This window comes from Pan troglodytes, chromosome 5 (assembly GCF_028858775.2).
Source record: "Pan troglodytes isolate AG18354 chromosome 5, NHGRI_mPanTro3-v2.0_pri, whole genome shotgun sequence".
Lineage (NCBI taxonomy): Eukaryota > Metazoa > Chordata > Mammalia > Primates > Hominidae > Pan > Pan troglodytes.
This window is the reverse complement of record NC_072403.2, coordinates 7,599,001-7,617,874: the sequence shown is the minus strand read 5'-3', so window position 1 is coordinate 7,617,874 and position 18,874 is coordinate 7,599,001. Positions and strand designations below refer to the sequence as shown.

At 45.7% G+C, this 18,874-nt stretch overlaps 1 protein-coding gene and 1 long non-coding RNA gene across 3 annotated transcripts in view; one reads left to right on the top strand and one right to left on the bottom strand.

Moving 5' to 3' along the window:
* GMDS (GDP-mannose 4,6-dehydratase) overlaps positions 1–18,874 on the top strand; it is a 679,307-nt gene that overhangs the window by 576,710 nt on the left and 83,723 nt on the right. The window lies entirely within an intron of this gene.
* LOC104006681 (uncharacterized) lies at positions 5,142–17,605 on the bottom strand. Its single transcript, XR_680535.4, has 3 exons — positions 17,411–17,605; positions 15,061–15,312; positions 5,142–5,922 (listed from the first exon to the last, which is right to left on the bottom strand). It is a non-coding gene; the product is annotated as an uncharacterized LOC104006681 (long non-coding RNA).

The following is an 18,874-nucleotide window of genomic DNA, read 5'->3' as shown; positions in this document are numbered from 1 at the left end:
AAGAGCACAGGGGGCTTTTGTGGCAGCAGAACTATTCTATACGATATAGTAATGGTGGATACATGACATTATACGTTTGTCAAAATCTGTAGACTCATGCCATGGAGTGAACCCTAATGTAAAAATCTATGGATTTTAGGTAATAATAATATCAGTTCATCAGTTATAACAAATATAACACTCTGAGGTATATTGTTAATAGGGGAAATTGTGCAGGAGTGGGGTGGAGGAAAGGCCCTGTGAGAACTCTCTGTACTTTCTGTGTAGTTTTTCTGTAAAGCTAAAACTGCTCTAAAAATACTAAGTCTATTTAAAAAAAAAAAAAAAAAAGCCCTTTGGTAACCTAACTGAGGAGAAGTCACAGTCAAAGTTGAAAAAAACTGAGTCTCCTCATGCCAAAAAAGTAGTGGGATGGAGGGAAGGGATGTGGTCCCCTGATCACTTGGCCCTGCAATTTGTTGAACCAAGCAGCCACAGCATTGTGCAGGCATCAGTCAGCTGAGGATGAGCAGGCTGGACAGCCTGAGATACTAGAAAACAGAGCTGGCATTGGTGACTGTCTGAAACTGGAGAGACCTCTCTGAGATCTTAAACCTCATCTCTTTTCACTGAAGTTCAAGCCACTGGTGGGCCTGCTGGATCCGCTGCCAGCTGCTGTTGGCTGATCAATGTTTGTTTCATGCTGTTTGAAAATACAGTATAGACTTCGCAATTCCCAATCCTCGCTGAAATGCCCGGCTGGGAGTGGTGGGAGTGCACAGCCAGCAATTAGATGTTTCTTTTGTCACATCCAGAAAGGACACCAGGGAATGCCTTCATTCCAGCCCTGTGACATCTCCAGCATCTGACTAGCATCTCAGGGCAGTTTCCTAAGAAAGGGTCAGAAGAATGCAGCGTCAGACAGAGCGCACAGTTAACCCAAGAATTTTGCATCACCACTGTTCCATTGCCTGGTGAGGTGCTTAGATTCTCTGGCAAACCTATTTGAATAGGAGGGTTTTCACTTTCTGGAAAGGTACCCAGTCTGGTGGTGATGAAACAGGTTTTCTCTCTGTACTCCCGGGTGAACCCTCTGCAGTCTGCCATTTCTTGGAATCCTCTTAACCAATCTTAGAATTATCTCCCAGCATCAGATTTTGCTTATTAAGGAAACCAGGCATTGTGAAATGCTCCTTTCTACACTAATCTGAAAGACATAAATAGTGGCAGAGAATGTTAGACATAGAGCTGGAAATTTCAGAGACTTTTGTTGGAAGAATCATCACTCTCCTGCAGGAACTGCACAAAACACTTGGTCTCTGTTTACACATGCCTGCAGACACACAGAGAGGCCCTAATCAGTGGCTTGTGGACAGCCTTCTATCATAGCTACCCACTTTTCTCTATGACCTTCCCTGTTCTTCCACTCCATGTCTATCCTGACTCTCATTCACGCATCACGGCTTGGACACTTGTGCTGCCTTTATCATTTGGGAAAACATGGCGCAGCAATGGCCTCAAGTTTGTCAGAACGTCTCAAATACTCCACAGTCGTCGTCTCTGAAGCCAGACCCAAGTGTAGTTGTCTTGGTGATTACTGGGCATTGTCTAATCCAGGAAAAAACACTCTTTTGTAGAAATATAATAAGGTAGTGTGTGGTGGTGTTGGATCTGCAATTTTGTCGTTTTGAAATTTATTGGGTTGATGCAAAAATAATCACAATTTTTGCCATTAAAAGTAATGGCAGAAAGTAATTAAAAATAGGCCAGGCATGGTGGCTCACGCCTGTAATCCTAGCAATTTGGGAAGCCGAGGTGGGCAGATCATGAGGCCGGGAGATCAAGGCCATCCTGGCCAACATGGTGAAACCCTGTCTCTACTAAAAATACAAAAATTAGCCGGGTGTGGTGGTGCACACCTGTAATCCCAGCTACTCGGGAGGCTGAGGCAGGAGAATCACTTGAACCCGGGGGGCAGAGGTTGCAGTGAGCCAAGATCACACCACTGCACTCCAGCCTGGCGACACAGTGAGATTCCGTCTCAAAAAAAAAAAAAAAAAAAAAAAAAAGAGTAATTAAAAGTATGGCAAAAACCAAGATTACTTTTGCACCAACCTTAATATCTTATACATACTTAGGGATGGACAAAATGCTTTCCTCTCAAATTCTCAGAATGATATCATTGATTCTGTGTTTCTACTTATTTGCTTGGTGGTTTACATTTATATACATTGTGACTGTAAACCCAGAAAATAATAATGCCCTTTAGTAGAGTAGCCTTTTGTGGTGGGGTGCGTGGGGGTGGGTGTTGTTTTTGGCCTGATCCCAAAAGCAAGGCATTCACCTGCTGATGATTGTGGGGCTTCCCAGAGAGCACCCCAGCAGGGGAGCAGTCTTCAGTCGCTGCTTCCTCTAAACAGGGCGTCGAGTGAGAAGCAGCCTCCTGAACACATGCACCAACATGAATGTGTCTGTAAACTCCTAATTGAGAGTGATAAGCCGCCACCAGACTCTGAAGGGCAGGCGTCTTTGTAGGTCACAGGTTGCCGAGAAAGGTAAGCTCAGTGCCGCTGATTGACACTTGGAGCAGTTACATTGTTCTGCGGCCTTCGTGGGTTACTGTGGTTTGCAGGGGAGCTGCCATCGGATCTTTGCCTGAGTCTGTAGGCTCAAGCCTTCTGAGGGCCCCCACAGTCGCTGCGAGAGGAGCAACATGGAAATGGGCTTCATTGTCTAGAATTTCAAAAAGCCCTGCAGCCATGAGGTGACAGCAAAACTCTGAGCAAAAGTCCGGGCGAGCAGGGAACTATGAACAACTTGTAAGAGGTGTGGTTCATTGAATCCAGCCTCAGAGCAAGAGTTTTCATGTTTTCAGAATGAAGATGCATTTTTTAAAAACGTACTAGGTACTTACCCGAGGCCATGGTTTGACCTGCAGATGACTTCAACGTTTGGAACTATGGAATGCAGAATGAAAACTAAAAGTATGGCTGAAGACAAAAGGCACGAGGAGATGGTTATCTTTCTCTCTAGCACTACTGAACTATTACCTTAGGAAGAATATATTTAGAGCATGGAAGTCTATTAACTTTTCCTCATTTTAAATGTTCTTTTTAATTACAGAGCCACTTAGAAAATATTCTGGCTTTTCATATTAGTGTTTTCTTCTCTGTCTTACCCCGGTGTAGATAAGCCAATTTCTTTTACATATCTGAGCTGCTCATTAATTAAGAAAAACTCAGCATTAGTTACCATTCATGAGTCCTCAAAAACACAAAATTCCACATTCCAGCATGTGTTACATTAAGTGGAAAAGATTTGTCTAATGCTGTCCTCACTTTTAGTGCAGGTGAAAAAAACAAAACAAACAAACAAAAAAAAAACAGAAACACTTGATTTTGAAGTAGCTCTTTCAAATCAGGGCAAGAAAAATATTACTTCTGAAAGTCGTATGCAACACCTGTAACCAGTGCATCCCTTCTTGTCTGTGGTCCTCATTACAGTCATTTCACACCCTCTCACCCCCTTGTCCCAGAAGGCTGCTGGGCAGAAGTCCCCGAGCTGCTGGTGCCACAGGGAGGAGTTGAGGGGCTGGGGCAGTGCGGTGCATGTGCGCAGCGCTCTAACTTGAGGCTTCCAGGAGACGTGATGGGTTTCAAAACAGTGTGCAAGATCTCCCCTCATTTGTGACACCAAGATGTTCCTATGGAGCCCACCCAGCCCCTCCCGACCACCTGCATTCCCAAGGAAGCCCTGTGACCTCTCCAGTCACCCAGCCATCATGGGACCGGTGGTGACAGCTTTTTTTTTTTTTTTTTTTTTTTTTGAGATGGAGTCTCGTCTCGCTTTTTCACCCAGGCTGGAGTGCAGTGGCGCAATCTCGGCTCACTCCAACCTCCGCCTCCCAGGTTCAAGTGATTCTCCTGCCTCAGCCTCACTAGTAGCTTTGATTACAGGCACCTGCCACCACACCTGGCTAATTTTTGTATTTTTAGTAGAGATGGAGTTTCACCATGTTGGCCAGGCTGGTCTTGAACTCCTGACCTCAAGTGATCCGCCTGCCTCAGCCTCCCAAAGTGCTGGGATTATAGGCATGAGCCACTGTACCCAGCTGGTGACAGCTCTTGATGCCAAACCCCTGTTTGAACACAAAGTACTTGGGAGGCAATTCTGCCTCAGCCTCCCAAGTAGCTGGGATTACAGGCGTGCACCACCACACCCAGCTAATTTTTGTATTTTTAGTAGAAATGGGGTTTCACCATGTTGGCCAAGCTGGTCTCAAACTTCTGACCTCAGGTGATCCGCCTGCCTTGGTCTCCCGAAGTGCTGGGATTACAGGCATGAGCCATTGCGCCTGGCCCCCAGTGTGTCTTAAAATATTTACATTTTCTACCTAATTTTTATAATCTACAATTTATAATTCAAAGGCCTTTTTATCTTATTAAGATATATTACAAAGTCATTTCTAAAAGAGTTTATAAATCTTCAACATTTATTTGTTCTCCAGTGTCCTATTTTAGCATTTTAACAGAAAGTAACAGTATCCTACTTATTTGGAAACTCAGCCACAAAGTAACTGAATAAACTTTTTATACAAAGCAAAAAAAGAAAAAAGTAAACACTTCTAAGATCAGCCTTCTCTTTTGAAATACCTTTACATTGAGGTATATTTATTTACAAAAGACAAATATATGCTTACATTTTTATAGAACATCTAAGTTTTATTGAAATATTAGCAAATCAATAGCCAGGTACGATCACTCCCTTCATTCACCCTGGGACTTGTGCATAGGCCAGACTCCCGGGATGTCAGCCGCATGTGATGTGGAGATAACTGTGATCTTATTATCTGAAATGTTTGAATACGGAGAGGGTCCCAGTCTTCATTAGAAAGAAACTTAACCAGGACACTAAATATGTTCAATTCCTCTTAAAATGTCCAATTTACTGATAAGTGGGGCACATTTTTTTTCATTTAAAAAAAATTGGAATGGCCACCTTAAAGCAAACATTTGATAAAGAAGAAAAATAATACAAATATATTACTTACAAAACAATACAAAAGTGTCTCAGACCAAAAAAAAAAGAAAAAAAAAAACAAAAGTGCCCATTCCATGTTGCCATTAGACCAGCTAGTCTTCAGACAGGACTGTCACCATCAATTTTTCATTTTTAAAGGATTTTAATTCTTTCAGCATGTTCATATGGTTTTATAAAGCCCCAGATACCCAGCAAATCCCCTTGGTGTTGTAAGACAAGATTGCTGTTAAAAAATGTTTAGGCTTAGTCAGCTTCTTCTCACTGCTGACTTCACGAGGGGCTCTGGGAAATGGTGTTTATACTGAGCTTAAATTGATAGGGCAAGTTTAATGCAATCGGGTCAAAGGTACAACTGCTTAGCTGGTCTCATCAACCACTCAGGTTTCAGCATGGGTTTATAAAGAGCAGTCTGTAATGATAACATCTGGCTGCTTGAGCGTGACTGCATTTTGCCTGCTATGATTGAATGGAATTTAATGGTGGGAGGAGAAAAGCTGGGGCAATTTCATTTTTGAGTTATGGTTCTAGATAGATAAGACAAAATGGTAGACTTTGATTGGTCCGAGGCCGGCCATCTCGCAGATTGCTTAACAGACCTGCTTCTTCTCTAGAACCCTACCGTCACCACTCTCAAAGACAGCTGTCCTCACTGAGTCAATGGTAGAGGCATGGGGTGGGCACAGCTGCTCTAGGCTCATGTGTGTCTGCACGCTAGGCCTCCTCTTTGGCATTGCTCTTCTCGCTGAGTTCTGATTTGTTGCTCTGTGAAGATTGTGAAGGTGTTTGCGCTCAGCAGAAAACACAATGCCCTTCCCCCAGAGGGTGCTCCATTAATGGGAGAGTTGACTCCATTCACTGCTGGGCAGAAGGTGGATAGAAAGCCAGTGCCAAGCTGAGTTCAGGCTGTCAAAGAGAGGAGATGAAGAAGTTAGTTCCCAGTCTCCACTATCGTTCCGCTTAGAAGGACACTGTGACCTTGAGGACCAAAAATGTAAATGTCATAAGTCAGCTGTAGACGTTATAGGAGAAGCCTACTACGCAACACCTCCAGAGAGGGACCAGCTTAAACTGTAGCTCCGGATCCCAAGGGTCCTTTTCATTCTGTGGAAACTCGGTGATTCCATTAGTGATCACACCACCGTCACGTGAAAAGCTGACTGTATAATTTCATATTGCCTAAGGTCTTTTATAGTCTTCTCAACTTCACCTTTGGATCATTGAGTGTATAACCTTTTAAATTTGCAAGAACTTTTAATATAAACAAGTAGGTAGACAAACAGGTAGGGATTTACCTCCCTGGTGTAACTAGGCTGAGAGGGTAGAGGAAGGGTCAGGGCTGTACACTTAGCACTTAACCATATTTCCTCCATAAATAAGAAATATTCCTGGTCTTGGTGCATCATCAGGACCAACAGGAGAGGAACCCTAGCCCACCAGCTCCACACTGTAAAATAAAGACGGCACAGAAAAGGAGGGGATGCAGGTACTGTGGTGGAGGGGAGAGGATGCTGGGCAGAGCAGGACTCCCGTCTCTAGGATCTCAGAGCAACTTGACCCTCAGGGACTCTCACGGCCTTTGCTGCTTCATCCATAACAAGGGGCAAATGCCTAATCAGTTCACTTCCCATACACTCAGCCCACTTATATGAAAGCCCTCCTGTAGACCGGAAGCCCTACATGAATGGAAGTGTCGTTGTCACTCCTCTGCTGATGACCCGCTTGGCTGTCAGTGTGCCCAGAGGTCGAGTTTAACTCCTCCAAGTCGCTGAAATTAAAAATACGGTCTCCAGAAGGAAATAGTCTATGTATTATAGGACTCAACTTGACATACCAAATCCAAACCTACCAGATATATTAAGGTGATATTTAGAAAGTAGTTCTTATTTGAGCTCAGGAGAGCTTTTTCACACAGTGGGCTTCCTTGTAGCCTGAAGACATGATGATATGTACACAGACCCTGTTTTTCTAGGGCTGTTTAGCTATTATGTGTAGCAAGGCACACGTGTATCCTCCTTCATCCAGTTGTGGCCCATCGAGGCAGGAGTATGTGGCCCCCAGAGAGCAGAAAGGAGGCCTCCTGCTCTGGTCCTGGTAAAGGAAGGAAACCAAGACATGGAAAACAACAGCAAAGCCTTCTGCCCCGTGCACCTTCCTGGCAGATCTCATTCCTACCCAAATGGGTAGGAAAATGGGGGAAAGTAATGTATAAAGTGAACCCCAAGTAAGTATTCTGTTGTACTAACAAGCCAGAGGTCTGTCTCCCTTCCTCTTTTACATTCATATTTCATTGTCACTTTCGATTCTTAGGCTGGCCCATTACCTCCCTCAAACAAGGAACTGAAACAAATCTCTTTAAAGCAATCATGGTTATACATTTTATATTTCATTGTCACTTTTGATTCTTAGGCTGGCCCATTACCTCCTTCAAACAAGGAATTGAAACAAATCCCTTTCAAGCAATCATGGTTATATATTTTGTGCCCTTAAAAGTATAAGCCAGGAGGGGGGAGAGATAGCATTAGGAGATATACCTAATGTTAAATGACGAGTTAATGGGTGCAGCACACCAACATGGCACATGTATACATATGTAACTAACCTGCACATTGTGCACATGTACCCTAGAACTTAAAGTATAATAATAAAAAAAATTAAAAAGTATAAGCCACCTCTGAATATAGTGATCAAAGATAAACTGCCAGCTGCCACTTCCACCAGTCATACTCTGTCCAAGAGATACGCGTACCCTCTGGTAGAGACGTGCAAAGCCAACTGAGTATACAGAAGTCTATCTGTATTCACATAGCACGTGTGGTGTGTGAGAGTGATCCTGGTGAACAATAGTGACGTGAATATGTTCATTCTACAGTTAGGACGCTTTTAACTTTAGTTTCACAATGTTTCTACTGTACTATACCTTGGTATCAATGAGATTTTTAAAAATCTCTACCCACATGTGAAGCCTCTTTACTGCTATATAATCACTAGTACTTTCCAAATTAAATATTATGCTTACATTATTAAACATTAGCATTGCCCCCTGTTAGGCCAGAACTGTGGCTGATCAGGGAATAGTTTACATGAGTCTCAAACATGTCAATATGACAGAGTGGCACAGTAAATCACCTCTAACCAGTATGGCTTATACTCAAAAGCACATTGCTTTCAGCTTCGTTATGTGATTGTCCGTGCTGTGCCTGTAGGAGTGGCCAGACACCATGAATCGGGGACTCTAGGGAGAACAGGACACTCATTCATCTCAGGCCTCTCTAAGGAGAAACAATTCCTCTCCTCTGAAGAGAATACTCGCGGTCTCCCATGTGAGTGAACGATGAAGTTGTAAGAACACTCCCCCACCTCACTGTTGGTGACAGAGGACAGTGTGGTTCCAGGGGGTGGGCAGGTGAGAGGGTCCAGAGAGTGAAGGAGATGCTTGGATGATCCAGAAATCTGGGGCCAGCTCATTGGCCCAGACTTTCATTAGTTTTGACTGAAGACTGACACAAGATTCAAGTAGCAAAGGGCAGATTCTCGGCCTTACAGAGAAATGATAAAGATTCCAAGAGTTGATTTTTGCAGTAAGAATGGGTAACATTTAAGAAACACCGAAGTAAAATTTGACTAGGTTACTTCTTTTTCTTTTTATAAGCAACTTTTAGCCTAATTATTGTAAAGAACTATAACGGGGCATGCATGTGATTTATTTGTTGAAATAAATGTAAGCACTTATCCAACAAATTCTTACTGGGTGCCTACCGTGTGCCAGGCACTGCTCTGGGTCCTGAAGGTGCTAAGCCAGTAGGTGACTTATTCCAACAAATTACAACAAATAAATTACATGCTCCCATTCATACAGGAGGGCACAGACCACAAACATGTTAATAACATGTCAGGAGGAGATCTGTGCCATGAAGAAAAATAAAGCAGGGTAAAGGTTATCAAGGAAGGCCTCTCTGATGAGACATTTCAGCAGAGCCATGAAGGAAATGAGGGAGCAGGGCACACGGATCTTCACCAGTCACTGGGGGACTCCTGTGCAAAGGCCCTGTGGCAGGTGTATGCTCTGCCAGTTGAAGGAACAGCAGTGGGGCCAGTATTCCTGGCACAGAGAAGTGGTGAGGGCGGTAGCCACAAGCAGTCACATAAGGCGCTGCAGGCCAGTGGTAGGGTTTGGGGTTCCAGGCTGTGAGGAGGAGGGCCGCCGTGTACTTGCATTCACAAAAACATCACCGGTACCTTTGGAAAAATTCCGCAGGGGCAAGGATAAAAGCAAGGAAAAGGGAGCTTGGTTTCCTGCTCTTCTAGGAGAGATGATAGCTAAAATCTCTTCTAGGGAACTTTGGGACGTTTCAGTTAAGTAGGTGAGAACAAGAAGCAATATGGGGGTGCTTTGGTGAAGGAGGTCCCACAGTTCAGACTGAGCTGGGCTCCTAAATGAAAACAGTGGCTGCCTTTTCTGAGCCAACGACCTGCACGGTGCTTCTGTGCGTTGCCATCACTTCCCAGCATCCCTAACGAGGGGTGCAGAGACGCCCCAAGTTGAATTTCTCTCCCTTTCCTTATCAGTGCATGTTCTAGAAAAGCCATAAGACACTACGAAAAGCTACAGTCTGCTCCTAAGTATCATATTTGAGCAGTAAGTTCTAAGAAATTCTATTTTAGGTTTGACATCTGGCTAAAGGAAATCAGAGAAAGAAATGTCATATTTGAAACAGAAAGGTCAAACCCCTTACGATATCCAGAAAGGCGGGAAGTAGGAAGCTTTTAGTAAAATAAATAAATGCAAACCTATATCCTTATTCTGACAGTCTCGTTGGGAGGATTCATGCACTATGGAAGTTTTGCTTCTGAATCTGTGCTCATTCTTTATTCAACAAACTTTAACTCATCCCCAAAGTAGCATTCCTCCCAGCTGACTGCCCTCAGCATCTTGGCAGGAGAGAACACAAAATGTTATGCAGCAGTAAGCCCTAAATTTGTGTTTCTGTCAAATAATTGGGAAAATGTTGGAATGATTTTTTTCAGCTCATCTTTGTTGAGAATTTAAGGCATTTCCCTTGGCTCTCAGGACAGTTTATATACATCAACATAAAGCAGCTGATGTCATATACACAGTCCACTTGCCTGCTTCTCCTTGGATGTTCCAGTGGTACAGACAGGCCTGGACCTCCCACTCCCACCTCTGGGCCCTCCCCACCTCTCTGAGACTCTGTCCTCAGATCAACTGTACTTCTTTGTGTGGGAACTCTAATCCTTGGATTCCAAGGTACTGGTCACCCATGTCACAGGTTCCAGAATTCAAAGTGGAGCCCCCAGCACACACGGTGCTGCTATCATTTCTCCAGCTGTTCCCAAGTCTGCACCTTCTGCAGCTCTTCCCAGAGGCCCTCCTGCCATGTCACTGTTTCCAACATCCAGAGTCCTTACCTGTCTGTGGTGGTGTGGGATCACTGTCATCATCCACACATGGACTCGATTCTAATCCTGCCTGAAAACTCACCATTGCCACCTCAGTTTCCCAGTGCTAAGATAAGAATAAGATGAAGTAATGTTCACCTGGGGGAGCTGATCTGAGGATTAAATAAGTGAATGCTGTAAAGGTCTGGAACACAGAAGGCACCGAGAAGTGCTGGCTCCCTTCCTTCCTTTCCCAGTCCCGCACAATGCCTTCCAGCCACGCAGTTCCTCTCCCTCCGCCAGCAGCTTCGGAGCCAGGGCGAGTCGCCATTTGTGACTCCCGGTGCTCCTGCTGTAGGATTTCATCTAGTTCTCAGGTCCTTCTCCGTCTCCCCAGTGTAGCTGTCTGTCACGGGTTTTTGATGACCCTCAGATGATAGCCTCCTCCATGCTTCCTCCATTTTCTGCCCCCTCAGGCACCCGCCCCTTAACAATGACATCCAACTGTCCACTGCCTAGTCCGCCTCAGCAGCAGGGAATGCTGAAGCAAGGGCTGCACCCCCCATCACTGCAGCTGGACCCAGCAGTGGATTTGCTAGAGCTTGCTCTTGCTCACTCGCTCTCTGTCAGACTCTTACTAACTCTTTTGGGTTGGAACGTGGTTGAGGAAGATCCGGGCAGGGTCCTCGGACAGCCTGTCAGCAGATCTCCTGCAGCCACAGTCCCACTTGCTGGGGATGGCGAGGGCTGGAGAGTGGGTGAGCTTCTTGACCTGCCACTAGCACGCCTCCGTGTGTGCTGGATCAGGTGCTTCCAAACTACATTCCCAGACCCACTCGGGCCTGTTGTGTGGCCTCAAGCAAGCCGCTTAACCTGTTTCCTTATATGTCAAATGGAGGTAATCATACTTAACGACATCACAGGGGTGTCATCTATATTAATTAATTAATGTTTGTAGTGAGCTTTGAAGATGCAAAGCTGCTTAAGTGTTGAGGTATTCTGATGATAGTCTTTGCGTGTTATTAGAACCTTCCCAGGTTCCTGGACCATCACTCACGGATTACAACTAGGATCTAATAGCACCTGCTGTGCAATCCACTCAGGGATCTATGGCACGACCCATGAGGATTTAACCCAAATGGATAATTGAAAAAGGTATCAGTGAGGCCTGTACGCAGACTTCAGGCCAGTTACAGCGCTCCGTAGCAGTTTTCTAGAAGCCGGGAGGACTGCCTCATGGTATTTGCTGCAAATGGTGTTCGTTGTAATCACGTGGGAACTCTGATCCTTAGATGCCAAGGTACCAGTCACCCAAGCCACATCTTTTATGTGGCGCTGCTCAGATATGGATTGAAAACTGCTTGCTGGGACTTGTGATCTGCTTGGGCCATATCTCAAGGTCATGATGGGAGGAAATGGAGGCCATCTGGTGTGATCAGCTGTGATTCATTTACAAACCTGTGGAACTGTGCTGGAAAGAAGGAATTACTACCATGGTTGTCTTCCAGGCAGCTCTCAAAGACTCCAGGTCCGCGTGAGAATATTCTTTGCCGCCAACATCTCCTGTCATCTCGTATTGCCTATACTTCACAAACTAAATCAGTAGGTTGAATTCAGGTACTAGATACTAATAATCAGAATAGAGAGAATCCACTCCCACATCTTGTTTGAGATATGCCTCTTATTCAGTTGATCTGCATCCCCGCGTCTCGCAGCTTTCATCACACTGCCTGACTACCTGAACCAGAGGTGTGATTCCTGTGCCTTTTCCTCATTGACACATGTCTTCATTTTCTCCTACTGGATGAGCCACATGTGACCCCCTACATCCGTTCTCCTCCCCGGCCTCTCCGCAGAAACGCATCCCGTGTCTGCAGTATTGTCAAAGTTTCAGAAAGCCAAAATGGCGTTCTTAGTTTTCTGGGCACATTGTGTTGTTTTTGTTTCTTTTGGATTTTGGATGCTGTCAACCTAAAGACACTAAAAGCCCCCACTCTTCAAGATTTGTGTGAAAAATTAACTCTGGATGTTTTTAAATTCCTGCAGCTGAAATCCTAGACTTTGCCTTAAAAAAATGATGCTGGTGCCAATAGGACCCCTTGCTTGAAATGTAATTGGCACATGGTTTGGTGGCTTTGCCTGGCCCATCCCATGATGATTACCCCCAGATATGGTCAGCAGGGGCTTTCCAGGAATGCTTTAGCAAGGAAGGATGCGGGTGTACATAACACAGCAAGCACATCATCTTCTTCAAGGTGCCACTTAGGCACCTCCTGTAAGAACACAAGCAGGTCCACGGCTGGGGAGCCACGTGACACATGCAGGGTGTCTCTCACTGGACGTCGGAGTCTAGGCCACCGAGACTTCTTTTGGGGTGCACCACAGGGAGCCCAGGTTTAAAAAGGACTCCCTTTTTCTGGTTAACATATATTAACATGTCAGGGAAACTAATTGGGTTTAAAATGGCTGTTACTCTTTCTTTTTTTTTTAATGGATATTATGTAACAATTATGATCATCTTTTTACTAGAAGTTTCTGAGCTTCAGTTACTCAGTTTCCTGAATAACAAAGTCTTTCTCAAGTAATTCAGTGTTGCTGAGAGAACCACTGAAGTTTATTATGATACATGGTCAGGGTGAAAAGTGTCCTCTGCCCGAAACAGATTCACTATATGGGAGTATGGGGCAGGGGGGCAGTGAGAGAAGCAGCTGCCCTATCCTGTTGCCCCTCAGTGGCGTCTGCCTTGGTCCACTGGGTGCTGTCACCCAGCTGCCAACCTTTTCCTGTCCACCCAGCCCCTTCCTTGCCTGAACCTATCTGGGTAGACGGTACGGATATTGCTTATTGGTACAACACCCTATCACACCCAAAGCAAGGTACCCAGGCTGTAACTGGGAGGACTGGGATTGAATGCATGTGAGACAGGCCCCTCCCGAGACAGCCATAGTCCCAAGAGACCTGCTTTAGTTGAAACTCTGTCCCCATGGGACCTCATTGGGATGAAAGGTTCTGACACTGATGTATCATGAAGCTTGCACAACGTGGTAAAGTTACTAAAGGCCACTGAATCGTGCAGTCGAAACGAGTGAATTTTATGATATGTAAAACATGCAACAGTGATGTTTAAAAAAAAAAAAAGACCCTGCCACCGAAGAGCCCACAGCATCCAGTGTCCCCTGCCCAGCCTCCCTCCACAGAGCAGGAACTGCATACACCCCACAGAGGCCCATGGTTCATGAGGAATAGCAGGAACTGCATACACCCCACAGAGGCCCATGGTTCATGAGGAATAGCAGGAACTGCATACACCCCACAGAGGCCCATGGTTCATGAGGAGTAGCAGGAACTGCATACACCCCACAGAGGCCCATGGTTCATGAGGAGTAGCAGGAACTGCATACACCCCACAGAGGCCCATGGTTCATGAGGAGTAGCAGGAACTGCATACACCCCACAGAGGCCCATGGTTCATGAGGAGTAGCAGGAACTGCATACACCCCACAGAGGCCCATGGTTCATGAGGAGTAGCAGGAACTGCATACACCCCACAGAGGCCCATGGTTCATGAGGAGTAGCAGGAACTACATACACCCCACAGAGGCCCATGGTTCATGAGGAGTAGCAGGAACTGCATACACCCCACAGAGGCCCATGGTTCATGAGGAGTAGCAGGAACTGCATACACCCCACAGAGGCCCATGGTTCATGAGGAGTAGCAGGAACTGCATACACCCCACAGAGGCCCATGGTTCATGAGGAGTAGCAGGAACTGCATACACCCCACAGAGGCCCATGGTTCATGAGGAGTAGCAGGAACTGCATACACCCCACAGAGGCCCATGGTTCATGAGGAGTAGCAGGAACTGCATACACCCCACAGAGGCCCATGGTTCATGAGGAGTAGCAGGAACTGCATACACCCCACAGAGGCCCATGGTTCATGAGGAGTAGCAGGAACTGCATACACCCCACAGAGGCCCATGGTTCATGAGGAGTAGCAGGAACTGCATACACCCCACAGAGGCCCATGGTTCATGAGGAGTTTGCCACTGGCCCACAAGGCTGCCCTTTCCACTCTCAGAAGGCCATCGGAAAGTTGTTTTGGGGTTTTTTTCCTATTAAACTCAAACCTGCCTCACGTGACTTCTACATATATCTACCCCAAGTAGTTCCAGCCCCTCACGGCCTTGTGAGAGCCGTTCAGGTATTCCAGGACGTCTCTTTTCTCTAAGCAAACTCTCATTGCTCCCTGGATGTTTGTAACTGCGAGCTTGGCTGGGGCAACAGTGCCATGCCGGCAAGGTGACAATAGTCAGAATGTTGGCCTTCCCAGGCGTGTGCCTCAGTTCCTGTCTGTGAGCAGAAAGCCGAGCTAAATAGTCTCAAGCAACTTAAATATTATAGAGTCTGTGATTTGAGACAAAGAATTCCAAATGTATATGTTGATTTTTTAAATCTTACTCTAGAAGTATTTTTTTATTTTTCTGTGACAGTATTCTTTAAGAAAACAATATAATTACCCATTCAGAAAGACTGATGTTTCTTTTCATTCAACTGAGTGTGTCATACAGTAGAGGAAGCATTCCGTAATGATGGAGAGCTTCCCTCTGCCTGTCCAGGAGGACGCCTGTGATGCACTCTCACCTGGACACAGGTAGGCAGAGCGCTGGGCTGTGTGGGCGCAGGGCCGAATGCCAGCAGTCGGTGGGATGATACTGTATGTTCCTCGGCAAGGCCCAGGTGGGAAAGCCTTCAGGAAAATGCGAGTTCGCAAATTGCAGCTTCAGCTTTGAAACAGTGAACAAGTTGAAGGGTCCTCAGTAGAGAAGCAACATCTGCTGGGTGATGACTGGTGTTTTCATCCCAATCCCGGTGAAGAGATCATGCTGTGGACACCTTCAGTAGGAAGGACAGTGGCATGTATAAAGGCAGCTCACGATGGACCACCCAAATTGAAGGCATATAACCCTCAAAATTATGTCTTTTCACTTGGAATTCAGAGGCACGTTTTCTAGATAATCATTCAGGTATCTATTTGCAAACACACAGCCCTGGCACTCCCAGCCTCTGAGCAGTTCCAAGAGAATGCTCCAGAAACTCCAGACCCCGGCGCTACGCAAGGCAGGCCTGTAGAGGCAGCCAGTTTGCTGCCATGCGCAGAGCTCACTTCACTTTAAAAAGGGGAGGGGGATGGGATGCCACTTAGTCTAATTATGGGATTTTCTTTTTTTTTTTTTTTTTTGCCTGAGTTCTTTGTTACAAGGATCTTTTAGGAGTAAAGAATAAAAGTAATGACAGAGAATTTTGCCCAACTCTCCAGGGAGAGAGGAAGTAAGTGGGATAGAAATTGGTGAGTGCGGGGCACCTGCCCCCGACTGTCATTTCTGATGGAAACGTTTTGAGGCGCCCACATGGTTGCTGCTCCCACAGGAATACTTAGGACAGGAAATCTGGTCTCGCCTCACAAACTCAGGCAGTGAAAGAGCCGTGTGAACACCAGTTAATAAATGCCTATGTCTGTCTTTAACAATGGAGGGTATCAGTGTCCTGCTTGAAAGCATTCCTAGGCTAGTCAATGTTGTAAAATAATACAGAAAACTGACATTTTTATTGTGGCACGAGTTACCATACAGCGGCTATCTGCTGGCTCATCTGGTTTTTATAATCTGCCATGTTGCTGTCATACTGAGACTTGACCTGCTGTCTTCAGGCCCAGCCTCTCTCATTTCAGCACCTGCCTAAGTGCATAAGCACCGCTTCCAGCACAGAGGTCGATGGGTGCTGTCCACCGTGCACCTGCGCTGTCTCTTTCTCCCTTCAGTCCTCACTCTCCACTCTGTCTGGGGAAGAATGTCCTTGAAACAGAGATTCCAGCAGGCCCATGACACATCGTCAGGGACTTCATGCTTGTCAGGAGTCTAGTGGCATCAAAGATCTCTTTAAGAGGATTCGTGGTCAGCCATCCATGAATCAGTCAAGAGGACCAAGGCTCCCAAGGAGCCAATGGTCATCCTGTGGCAAAAGAAACCCTCTTGCTGTCCCCACACCAAGGAGCCCCTCTGCAAGTGGACAGGGCAGAGTGGCCTTGGGTGAGATGTGCCCCCCGCCACTGAGACCTCCAGCATGGTGCTCTTGGCGCCAGACTTCAGTCTTTCCTTGTGGCTAGTGAAGGTAAAGATTGCCTCCTGGGGAGAGGCTGCTTGAAGGGACACTCAGCACTTCTCCAACAAAGTCCTATACAGGTAGTATCTCAGTTATATGGTGGAAGGAGGCACCGTGTACAGCCAGGAGCCAAGCCCAGATCCAGAAGATGTAATTTTTTTTTTTTTTTTTTTTTTTTGAGACGGAGTCTCGCTCTGTCGCCCAGGCTGGAGTGCAGTGGCACGATCTCGGCTCACTGCAACCTCTACCTCCCAGGTTCAAGCGATTCTCCTGCCTCAGCCTCCTGAGCACTTGGGATTACAGGCACACACCACCACGCCCAGCTAATTTTTATATTTTTTTAGTAGAGGCGGGGTTTCACCATGTTGGTCAGGCTGGTCTCGAACTCCTGACCTCATGATCTGCCCACTTCGGCCTCCCAAAGTGCTGGGATTACAGGCATGAGCCACCACTCCCGGCCCCAGAAAATGTGAATTTGTGTTTTTTTGTGTTTTCCAACAATCATATCAATCCTACATGACCATGTATACTGATTGACCATTTACGGAACTCTTCACAGATGTTGTCTCCTTTGAGCCTGAATTTGTGATGGCAAATCTGTCTGGTGAACAGCGTGAAAAAGAAAGAGGGCAAAAACCATTTTTGGAGCTCTTGGAGACAGTAGTGACATTTCAAAGGCTCAAACACCAGGGCCAGGAGACCACTGACTCATAAGGCATTTATTTGCTGTTTTAGAAAGTTCCATTAACCTTATCTGAAAAATGGGCTAAGTTTTGGAAAATTAATCTTATTAGTTAAGATCAACTTGTATAAATAAAATTCAGGCTAATACCTTTGGCAGATGTCCTAGAGCCAGGGCCATGGAGACAGGTGTCCTGGGTTCCAGCATCAGCTCCACCACGCACTCTCTGTGTGACCTGGGTCAGTTGCTCACCTCTATGTGCCTCAGCCTCCACATGTATGACCTGGCTGTGGGGTGTGCGTGACATCACAATGTGATTCTGACTCTGAGGACATTATCATTAACACATATACACTGTGGCCAAATTAGAAATCATGAGTTGTTGAATCTGGGAATGTATCCGCAGGCTCATCATGCTCTTGTCTCCGGTTTTGTATAAAAATATGTTAAAGACGGCCAGGCGCGGTGGCTCACACCTGTAATCCCAGCACTTTGGAAGGCTGAGGTGGGCAGATCACCTGAGATCAGAAGTTTGAGACCAACCTGGCCAACATGGTGAAACCCTGTCTCTACTGAAAGTACAAAAAATTAGCAAGGCGTGGTGGCTGGCGCCTGTAATCCCAGCTACTCAGGAGGCTGAGGCGGGAGAATTGTTTGAACCTGGGAGGCGGAGGCTGCAGAGAGCCACTGCACTCCAGCTGGGCAACAGAGCGAGACTCCGTCTCAAAAAAAAAAAATATGTGTGTGTGTGTATGTGTGCGTGCGTGTATGTGTGTGTGTGTGTAAGGCTTTCAAACTTAAGGAAAAAAACTAATGTAAATATTTTACATAGATAGGAAAATGTGTCAATTGAAAAAAGAATATATACATGTCAGCGCAATATGAAATAGCTTAGTGAGTAGCCTTAGAAATTTAAGAAAAGAATAATCAGAACCCACGTATTCATCCCTGCACATTATTTTTAAAATTTCGTTTACCCAGTTCCCGTGATGTAACCAGCACTGTGCTAGGCACTAATGATACAACAATTAAGGCTCAGATACCCCCAAGGAAGTAGCTCTAGTGTGACACTTTTTGTCTTTTTTGAAAATATACTTTTAATCTCCTTTTTGAAAAGAAAAATGCGAGTTAGTGATTCAGTATAGTGATTTATTTTATTTTTCAAGTTAAGTATCGGTGGAATTTTTTTTTTTTTTTGAAACGGTATCTCACTCTGTCACCAGGCTGGAGTGCAGTGGTGTGATCTTGGCTCACTGCAGCCTCTGCCTCCCGGGTTCAAGTGCTTCTCCTGCCTCAGCCTCCCGAGTAGCTGGTACTACAAGTGCGCACCACCACGCCCAGCTAATGTTTGTATTTTTAGTAGAGATGGGGTTTCACCATGTTGGCCAGGATAGTCTCAATCTCTTGACCTCATGATCCGCCCACTTCGACCTCCCAAAGTGCTGGGATTACAGGCTTGCGCCACCATGCCTGGCCCGGTGGGATATTTTTTAAATAATGGTAAAGTACACATACAACTTACATCTTAACCATTTTCAAGTGTGCAGTTCCGTGGCATTAAGTACATTCACAGTGTTGTGCAGCCATCACCACCACCCATCTCCAGGACTCTTT